General features: G+C 44.6%; 1 pseudogene; it reads left to right on the top strand.

The window, feature by feature from the left end:
- The first annotated feature begins 6,387 nt into the window (after positions 1-6,387).
- On the top strand, positions 6,388-6,827 carry LOC138429324 (large ribosomal subunit protein uL24 pseudogene; annotated as a pseudogene).
- Positions 6,828-10,086: the final 3,259 nt, after the last annotated feature.

The following is a 10,086-nucleotide window of genomic DNA, read 5'->3' as shown; positions in this document are numbered from 1 at the left end:
TGTTGGAACTCGTGAACATGAACTGGTCAGCATTGGAGGGATGAGTGCCCCTCCCCCAAGAAGGGGCATGGCCTTGATGCCACTTGGGCTCAAACAGCTCCAGAATTTCCCAGAGATTAAAAGAGGCTCAGGGTTGGCCAGCCTGCAGTACCTTCTAAAGTTAGCCCTTCATTCTGACCTCAGACTCCATGCTGGGAACTGCTGGCAGTTTAGTCTTTAGTTCCCCATTTGTCTGGAATCTGTTTGCAGTCCCCATTCTTTGAAGACTGCTAGTTCAACCCTTTCCCCAGTCCCTATTTTTTTTTTTTTTAAGAATCCTTCTTTTTAAAAAATGGCTATACTGGGTCTTCTAGTTGCAGCAAGCAGGCTTAGTTGCCCCTTGGGAGGTGGGATCTTAGTTCCCTGATCAGGGGTTGAACCCGTGCTCCCTGCCTTGGAAGGCAGATTCTTAACCACTGGACCACCAGAAAAGTCCCCTCCGCCAGTTCCTCATCTTTTGGCTACTGGTGGTGTCCACAGTTCTAGGTCTTCAGTTACTGTCAGTTTCTGTTAGTGAGCACAAGAGATAAAGACTGATGGGAATCTCAGAAGCCAAAAAGTTGCAAAAAAAAATGGTGGGAAAGGTCAAGCAGTTTCCTGCCGCTTAGTGTCACAAGGAACACACATAAGATGGTCACAGAATGAGTTAATTTGACAGTAGGTCACCTGCCAAAACATCCAGAAAATTTTTATGCAGTAAGGCAAACTGTTAAATACTGTCTGATCTCCAACCAAGTGACATATCCTTTTAGGTACTCGTGTGGCTCTGAGACACCCAAAGGCTTAGTTAATAAATAAGTACACTTGAGAGAGAGATGCATAGACTCAGCTGTGGCCCAGTATAGGCTCAGCTGTGACCCAATAGCTTGAAGGACTACTTGGACTTTGTCTTGACCTTCCTGACCTCGAGAGTTTTTTAAAGTCCATTTGCGGTTCCTTATAAAAAGTTCCAGCGAAGCAGTCTTAAACTTACATGATCAGTCACTACTGTTTCATTCATTCATTTTTGGTTATGTTGGGCCTTCGTTGCTGCACCCGGGCTTTCTCTAGGTGTGGTACTCGGGTTTCTCACTGTGGTGGCTTCTCTTATTAAGGAGCACCAGCGCTAGGGCATGTAGGCTCCCGGGCTCTAGAGCACAGGCTCAGTAGTTGTGGCGGGATCAAACCCACATCTCCTATATTGGCAGGCAGATTCTTTACCACTGAGCCTCTTGGGAAGCCCATGGATGCCAAACAAACACCCCAAATGAAGCAGCTGATATATATGAATGTAACCCATGTGGGGTGGGCTTTGTGATGACTGAGATACCTACCTGATGAACATGCCCATTACCTAGGTCATGGTAAATGCTGTGGTTAGAAGGGACCCTTTCACATGGGCACCCCATATAATGCAATTGTTGCAAAACCGAAAAACAGTGCAGGAAGCTTTATTGAATTTCCTGTCTCAGCTTTCCCTCATAGGTCTTACAGATGCAACCAAGTAAAGGGCTCAGGTACCCACAGCGCAGAAAGCCAAGCTGTGACAACAGGCGTTTGCAGCAAGGTAAGGATTTATTGCTTGGGAATGACAGACAAGCCTCAGATCTACTCCAATCTGGTCTTTGAGTTAAAGGTGGTTTTTTTTTTTTCCTAATGTAAGGAACAAAGAGGCTGGGATCGATCATTTCTTATGACATTTCTTTTTTAAAAAATAATTTTAAAAATTTATTTATTTTTGGCTGTGTTGGGTCTTGGTTGCTACACGTTCACTTTCTCTAGTTGTGTGTGAAGCCCTCTCATTTTGGTGACTCCTCTTGTTTCTGAGCAGGCGCTCTAGAGTGCGGGTTTCAAGAACTGAGGCACACGGCTCCGCAGTTTCAGCTCCCAGGCTCTAAAGCACAGGCTCAGCAGTTGTGGCGCCCTGGCTTGATTGCCCCATGGCATGTGGGATCTTCTCAGACCAGGGATCGAACCCGGGTCTCCTGCAGTGGCAGGTTTCTTACCACTGAACCCTTGCGACCCTTCTTAATCATAGCTTTGGAAGTTGGGATGTCTCTGGTGTAGGATTCTCTGGTCAGGAGGTCCATATGACTCGGGAGTCTGTTAGCTTATCTTGCCCTAGAGAAACAACCGGAGTTTGTACATTGATGATTTTATCTACAATAACAATTTAAGTACATGAACGACATTATCGACGGCAGCCAAATTTTAGTCATGTGACTCTGGCTGATTTGTGTTCAGTTAGCACGGAATTGAGGTTCTCTACTAAGTCCTAGAGGGCACGAAACGGGGAATAAAGTTTTGCATTAAGCGATTAATTGGTAAGGGAATTTGGAAGACTCAGTTTCACAGATGGTAATAAAAATATCAAGTTAATTAACAAGAGAATGAGAAGAGGCCAAGGGGAGATTCAAGGAACTTCCCAACAGAGTGAAAAGTTTTAAATGGTTATTAAGAATTAAGATGAATAAGCAAATATTGATAGGAAACAAATGAAGAGGAAACAGAAAGGGGAGAGTCACGAGACTCGTCCCAGCAGAAGGAAATCCTTAGGAGATTTTGGAGAAATTGAAAAAGTCAGCAGCCATCTGGCCTAGAAACATTAAACATAAAATTTTCCATCTGTATTAAATATGTAAGGTCTTATCTACATGGATTTGATTACAGAAACTAACAAAGTATTCTCTAAATAATGAAAAGAGAAAAGAGGGAAAAAGGCAAAAGTCAGATTGCAGAAATGATGATGAGAAACCTGACCAACCGTTGCTTGGTACAGTGGTTAGATGGGTTTATCAGGTTAAAGATTGACAAAAGGGCCTTGGTTCAATCCCTCACCGATGACCAAAAGCCTTTGGCACAAGACTGGGCCAAGTGGTCAGAGGGTGGAGAAGTTTCCAGGGCTCCTTGAGAGGGAAGCCACATCCATTAGTGAAGCCCCTACACAGGCAGCAATTAGATGATGAAGATGTAAGCATGTAATGATTGATAGGATTATGAAAGTTGGAATGCTGAAACAGGCTTTACATAAAGAAGTTGTGTCTCCCTCTGTGGCACTGGATACTATCTTTGGCAGGAGAGCGCTTTCCCGATCTAGTATTGTGGATGAAGTCCTAATGGAGGCTGCAATTAGGAATGTAAGGCAGACACAAAGTGAGCAAATGCTGTTGGGAAAACGATGCCGATAAACATATACCACACAGGGTTACCACAAACCTTCAATTTTTTAAAAAAACCAACCAAATAAACAAAAAAAACTTTCAATATTTGCAATGCACAGTGAAGTACAATAATAATAAAACAAAAGGAACGTAGGGTAGAAGTTTGTAGGAGAATTGCTGGGTTTGAACAGTCTTTATAGTGATTACTCTTTTTTCCCCCATTTTTGGCTGTGATGGGTCTTTGTTGCTGCCCCCAGGCTTTTTCTAGTTGCGGTGAGTGGTGGCCACTCTCTAGTTGCGGCTCACAGGCTCTAGAGCACGGGCTCCGTAGTTGTGACGCATGGACTTAGTTGCTCCACAGCATGGGGGATCCTCCCAGAGCAGGGATCAAACCCATGTTCCCGGCCTTAGCAGGTGGAGTCTTAACCGCTGGACCACCAGGGCAGTCTTCTTGTTTAAAAAAAAAAAATGCATGTGTTTGGCTGTGTCAGGTCTTACTTGCAACAAATGAGATCTTTGTTGAAGTGTGCAGGCTTCTCTGATTGTGGCCTATGGCCTCCAGAGTGTACAGGCCCTGTAGTTTTGGCTGGCAGGTTTAGTTGACCCGCATGTGGGATCTTAGTTCCTCTACCTGGGATTGAACTAGCATCCCCCGAATCGAAGGTGGGTCTTTAACCACTGGACCACCAGGGAACTTTCCAGTTGCATTTCTTATACTTGATTATATTCCAGGGTGGTATTCCCATGTTGAATCTCATGGGAGTATTTCCCCTACCTAGTATCGTGTAAAATAGAAGACATGTAAATCTTCCCTTCAAGCAATGTTAATTGGACATGCTAAATGGAAACCGGGAAGATTCCCTGAGCCCAAACATCGTATAACAGAAGCCAGAGTGTGGGTGGGGACGGATTCTCCCTATGATAGCCCTGTGTGAGATAACCCTACATGGAACCTAGCTGGGGCTTATGGCAAAACGCTATGAGCAATGCCTACTGGGACTTAGGCCTAGAGAGTTAAAACAATCTGATGAACGTGGCTGTGCCCAGGACAGTTTCCTCTGCTCAGTTCAGTCGCTCAGTCGTGTCTGACTCTTTGTGACCCCATGGACTGCAGCATGCCAGGCTTCCCTGTCCATCACCAACTCCCAGAGCTTGCTCAAACTCATGTCCACTGAGCCAGTGATACCATCCAACCATCTCGTCCTCTGTCGTTCCCTTCTCCTCCCACCTTTAGTCTTTCCCAGCATCAGGGTCTTTTCCAATGAGTCACTTCTTCACATCAGGTGGCCAAAGTATTGGAGCTTCAGCTACAGCATCAGTCCTTCCAATAAATATTCAGGACTGATGTCCTTCAGGATGGGCTGGTTTGATCTCCTTGCAGTCCAAGGGACTCTCAAGAGTCTTCTCCAACACCACAGTTCAAAAGCATCAATTCTTCAGCACTGAGCTTTCTTTATGTCCAACTCTTACGTCCATACATGACCACTGGAAAAACCATAGCTTTGACTAGATGGACCTTTGTTGGCAAAGCAATGTCTCTGCTTTTTAATATGCTGTCTAGTTGGCCATAGCTTTTCATCCAAGGAGCAAGCATCTTTTGATTTCATGGCTTCTGTCACTATCTGCAGTGATTTTGGAGCAGAAGAATATAAAGTCTGCCACTGTTTCCATTGTTACCCCATCTATTTGCCATGAAGTGATGGGACCGGATGCCATGATCTTAGTTTTTTGAATGTTGAGTTTTAAGCCAGCTTTTTCCCTCTCCTCTTTCAATTTCATCAAGAGGCTCTTTAGTTCTTCTCTGCTTTCTTCCACAAGGGTGGTGTCTCTACATATCTGAGATTACTGATATTTTTTCTGGCAATCTTGATTTCAGCTTGTGCTTCATCCAGCCTGGCATTTCGCATGATGTACTCTGCATAAAAGTTAAATAAGCAAGGTGACAATATACAGCCTTGAGGTACTCCTTTCCCAATCTGGAATAGTTTCATAGTGAAACAGAAGTTGCTTATCTGGGGTCAGTTTGGGGGAGAATGCAAGGAAGAAATAGATACTCACCAGCAGGGAGACTTTCCCCCACCCCGCCTGCTCCAGGATTGACTCTGGAACTGTGTGAGGAGCTGATGGATTCCACTGTCACTTGGTCAGTGCCCCATACACAGCCCTCCACTGACAGACAAAGAGCTCTTTGGTTTGTGGGTGTCCATTCCGAGGTAAATGGACAAGATTCTTGTTGGAAGGCTACCAGTCTGATTGAAGAAGGTAAAAAGAGATCAGTGTGGTATGTTGAATTGCATGCTGTTTTCCAGGCAGTGATGGAGGAGTTGACCCATGTTAAAAGTCCCTATGTTTGGGTTTTTGTTTTGTTTTCTTAAATATTTATTTATTTATTTGGCTGTGCCAGGTCTTAGTTGTGGCCTTTGAGATCTAGTTCCCTGACCAGGGATTGAACCCAGGCTCCCTGCACTGGGAGCACAGAGTCTTAGCCACTGGACCATCGTTTGGGTTTTTAATGCCTCAAAGGCAGTGGTCAATGGCCTGTCCATTTGGTCAGGTGGTAGGTTAAAGGAAAACTGGACTATTAAAGGGATGTTCCTAAGGGGTGGGAAGAAGGCAATGGCACCCCACTCCAGTACTCTTGCCTGGAACATCCCATGGACGGAGGAGCCTGGTAGGCTGCAGTCCATGAGGTCGTGAAGAGTCAGAAACGACTGAGCAACTTCACTTTCACTTTTCACTTTCATGCATTGGAGAAGGAAATGGTAACCCACTCCAGTGTTCTTGCCTGGAGAATCCCAGGGATGGGGGAGCCTGGTGGGCTGCCACCTATGGGGTCGCACAGAGCCGGACACGACTGAAGCGACTTAGCGGCAGCAGCAGCAGCATAAGGGATGTGATCCTATGAAAATTGGAGGAATGAATTAAATCAGGATATGTCTATGCCCACTGGAAGAACTACTTTCCAAGTTTGGAAAGTGACTGTAATTGACAAGCAGATATCCCCATGTGACCTCTTGATATGGCCACTGGATCCAGAAATGAGGGGAAGTGAGGGCACAGTATCAATGCAGAGATGGGCTGAATCTAGACCTGTTTTTGTGCCTGTTCAATAACAAAAATTCCAACAAGAAAAATTGAAAGATCTAAATGACTTTATAAAGTGATTCATGAGTCTCTTCCCTTCTAAGTCCTCACTAAAATGGCCAAAATGAAGTTCAATCCCTTCGTGACTTCTGACAGAAGTAAGAACTGAAAAAGGCATTTCAGTGCACCTTCCCACATTCTCAGGAAGATGATGTCTTCTCTCTCTAAGAGCTGAGACAGAAGTACAATGTTCGATCCATACCCATCAGAAAGGATGATGAAGTTCAGGCTATAGAAGGGCACTACAAAAGGCAGCAAATTGGCCAAGTAGTCCAGGTTTACAGGAAGAAATACAACATCTATACTGAACAATGCAGTGGGGGAAGGCCAGTGGCAGGACTGTCCATGTGGGCATTCAGCCCAGCAAGGTGGTTATCACCAGTCTAAAACTGGCAAGGACCACACAAAGATCCTTGAACATAAAGCCAAATCTTGCCAAGGGGCAAAAAAAAAAAAAAAAAGGGTAAATATAAGGAAGAAACAATTGAAAAGATGCGGGAATAAAGTCACCTTGTCTATAGCTTTCATTAAAAACGGTTAAAATGGAAAAAAATTCATGAATCAGTCAGCATCTCATCTAGCAATAGAAAGGAGCTCTGTCAAGCTGCAGATAAGAATAGGTTTCAAAGTCAGAGAGGGAACAGAAAAAAGGAAATTATCATCAAAAAAAAGCCTTGTTTTAGGCAAGGTCATCCTTCTAAGGGGGAACAGAAGGAGTTTATCAGCAGATTTATTCCTAATGCTGACCAGGAAATTCCAGTTTGGCTGGTTAAAGGTTAAATTCCTGGGGAAGATTGAAACTGTAATTAGTTATGTATTAAGTCTTGGTTTGCTGATGTGGGAACCTAACAAAGATGACTCCATTTGGGGACTCCTTTGTATCACACCTTCTAAGGCATAAAATGTCAAAAAGATTGTTCTGTCTACCAGCAAAGGAGACAAGAGACCGCAGATAGTGTTGCGACAACTTCCCTGGTGGGAAGGTGCTAAACATAGCCGGTAAATCAGAGGGATGCTGGTAACCCTGGGGGCAGCAGGTGGGTCCTGACAAGAATAGACTCTGATTCTGGACTGGGCTTTGCTTACTCGGTGGTAGATGAAAATGCTTGCAGCATTATGAAAGAACTGGAAGAGAAAGTATTGCATCAATATGGATGGCCAATTGTCATTTCCTCAGACCAAGGAACTCACTCTGGAGCCCATGATGTCCAACAATGAGCAGAGAGATACCTTGGAGTACTAGTTTGACAGAGAATTGGAGCTGGCAATTAAAATATTGGTTATCAGAAATTTCCTGGTGGTCCATGGTTAAAACGTTGCTTTCCAATGCAGGGGGCATGGGTTTAATCCCTGGTCAGGGAGCTGAGATCCCACATGTCTTGTGACCAGAAAACCAAAATATAAAACAGAAGTAATATTATAACAAATTCAGTAAAGACTTTTAAAATGGCCCGCATCCAAAAAAATCTTTTAAAAAAGTTGGTTGTCTAAAAACACCTGGTCTCGTCACTTCATGGCAAATAGAAGGGGAAAAGTGGAAGTAGTGAGATTTTCTCTTCTTGGGCTCCAAAATCATTGTGGACAATGACTGCAGCCATGAAATTGAAAGACACCTGCTCCTTGGGAGAAAAGCTATGACAAACCTAAACAGTATTAAAAAGCAGAGACATCGCTTTGCCAATGAAGGTCTGTATAGTCAAAGCTATGGCTTTTTCCAGTAGTCATGTACAGATGTGACAGCTGGGTCATAGAGAAGGCTGAGTGCCAAAGAACTGATGCTTTCACATTGCGGTGCTGGAGAAGACTCTTGAGAGTCCCTTGGATAGCAAGAAGATAAAACCAATCAGTCCTGAAGGAGATCAACCCTGAATATTCATTGGAAGGATTGATGCTGAAGCTCCAATACTTTGACCACCTGATATGAAGAACTGACTCGTTGGAAAAGATCTGATGTTGGGAAAGGCTGAGAGCAGGAGGAGAAGGGGACCACAGAGGATGAGATGTTTGGATGGTGTCACCGACTCAATGGACATGAGCGAAACTCTGGGAGATAGTGAAGGACAGGGAAACCTGGCATGCTATAGTTCATGGGGTTGCAGAGGGTCAGACACAACTTAGCAACTGAACCGCAACAAAACAGAGTGGAGGGTGGGGATAAAGGCATGAAAAGCTAGCTAACATGCCTTCACCAGTGTGTACTCACATTCAACACGAATATGAGTGGGGCTAAAGTTGTGTCCCCACTGGATAGATTTCTCTGCTCATCCAACACACAGCAAAGCCAGTCTGTTGACACTGTGTTGTGGTGGAGGGAAAGTACAGCATTTATTGCAGGGCATCAAGCAAGGAGAGTGGACAGCTTGTGCTCAAAAGACCTGAACTCCCTAATGGCTTTAAGGGAAGGGTTTTAAAGGCAACAGCTGGGGCGATGGGTGCAGCTCCTGCACTTTCCTCCAACTGGTTGGTTGTGAGGTAGCAGGGTGATGTTTCAGGAATCTTAATCATCAACCTTCTGGTTGCAACCAGCTGGAATCTACATGCTTCTAGTCAGCATGTGGTCACCGTCCTCTACCTGAGTGGATGTCTTAGTTTCTGCAGAACAACTCAAAGATATGTGTCAGACCATTAGGTATATTCCTTGAGGAGAGACAAGGACTCTGTCTTATTACTGAACGATTGTTTTACTGTTGTTGTTGATTTTTAAGATTTATTTATTTGGTTGTACCAGGTCTTAGTCGTGGCATGTGGAATCTTTTAATTGGGGCATGTGGGATCTAGTTCCCTGATCAGGGAGTGAACCCAGGCCCCTTGCATCGGGACCACAGAGTCTTAACCACTGGACCACTAGGAAAGTCCCTAAAATATGATATATATAATGGAATATTATTCAGCCTTTAAAAGGAAGGAAGTTCTGACAGTTGCTACAACATGGGTGAAGCTCAAGGATATTATCCTAAGTGAAATAAGCCCAGTCACAGAAAAGACAAACACTGCTGTGACTCCACTTATGGGAGATACCTACAGTAGTCAGAGCCACAGATACAGAAGGCAGAATGTTGGTTGCCAGGGTCTGGGGAGAGGGGAGTTATGGGGAGTTGTGGTTAAATGGCTATTGAGGTTTGATTTTACAAGATGAAAAGAGTTCTAGAGATGGATGGCGGTAACAGTTGCACAGCAAAGAGCGAGCACTTTGACACCGCTGAACGTTACACTTAAAAACGGCTAGAGGGCAAAATTGACCTTCTGTGCATTTTACCACAATTTAAAATAAAAACAAGACTTCCTGGTGGTCCAGTGGTTAAGAGTCTGTCTGTAGGGGACACAGATTTAGTCCCTGCTCTGGGAAGATTTCACTGGTCAAGGAGCAGCTAAGTCCGTGTGCCACAGCTTCTGGAGCCTGAGTGCCCTAGAGCCCGTGCTCCCCGACGAAGGAAGCCACAGCAAAGAGGCAACTAGACAGTTGCCCCAGCTCACTGCAATAGAGAATGTCCAGTCGCAGCAACGAAGGCCCAGGGCAGCCAAAAATTAAAAAATAAAATAAAATCTCAAATGATTATACTTCTCCCTGACGTCACTTTAATATGAAATACCCATCTCTCCTCGCAGCACTGCAAAGATGAACACAGTGGCCATAACTTGATCAGATTCACAGTTCTCTTTCCTTCAGCACCAAATCAAGGTCGAAAGGTGTCTTGTTAACTTCATCCCCTCTCCGGCCTCCCCCCACCCCCGACTCTCTGCCAGCCAAGTGCACATAGACCAC

Source organism: Ovis canadensis, chromosome 24 (genome assembly GCF_042477335.2).
Source record: "Ovis canadensis isolate MfBH-ARS-UI-01 breed Bighorn chromosome 24, ARS-UI_OviCan_v2, whole genome shotgun sequence".
Classification (NCBI taxonomy): Eukaryota; Metazoa; Chordata; class Mammalia; order Artiodactyla; family Bovidae; genus Ovis; species Ovis canadensis.
This window is presented reverse-complemented; position numbering and strand designations above follow the sequence as displayed.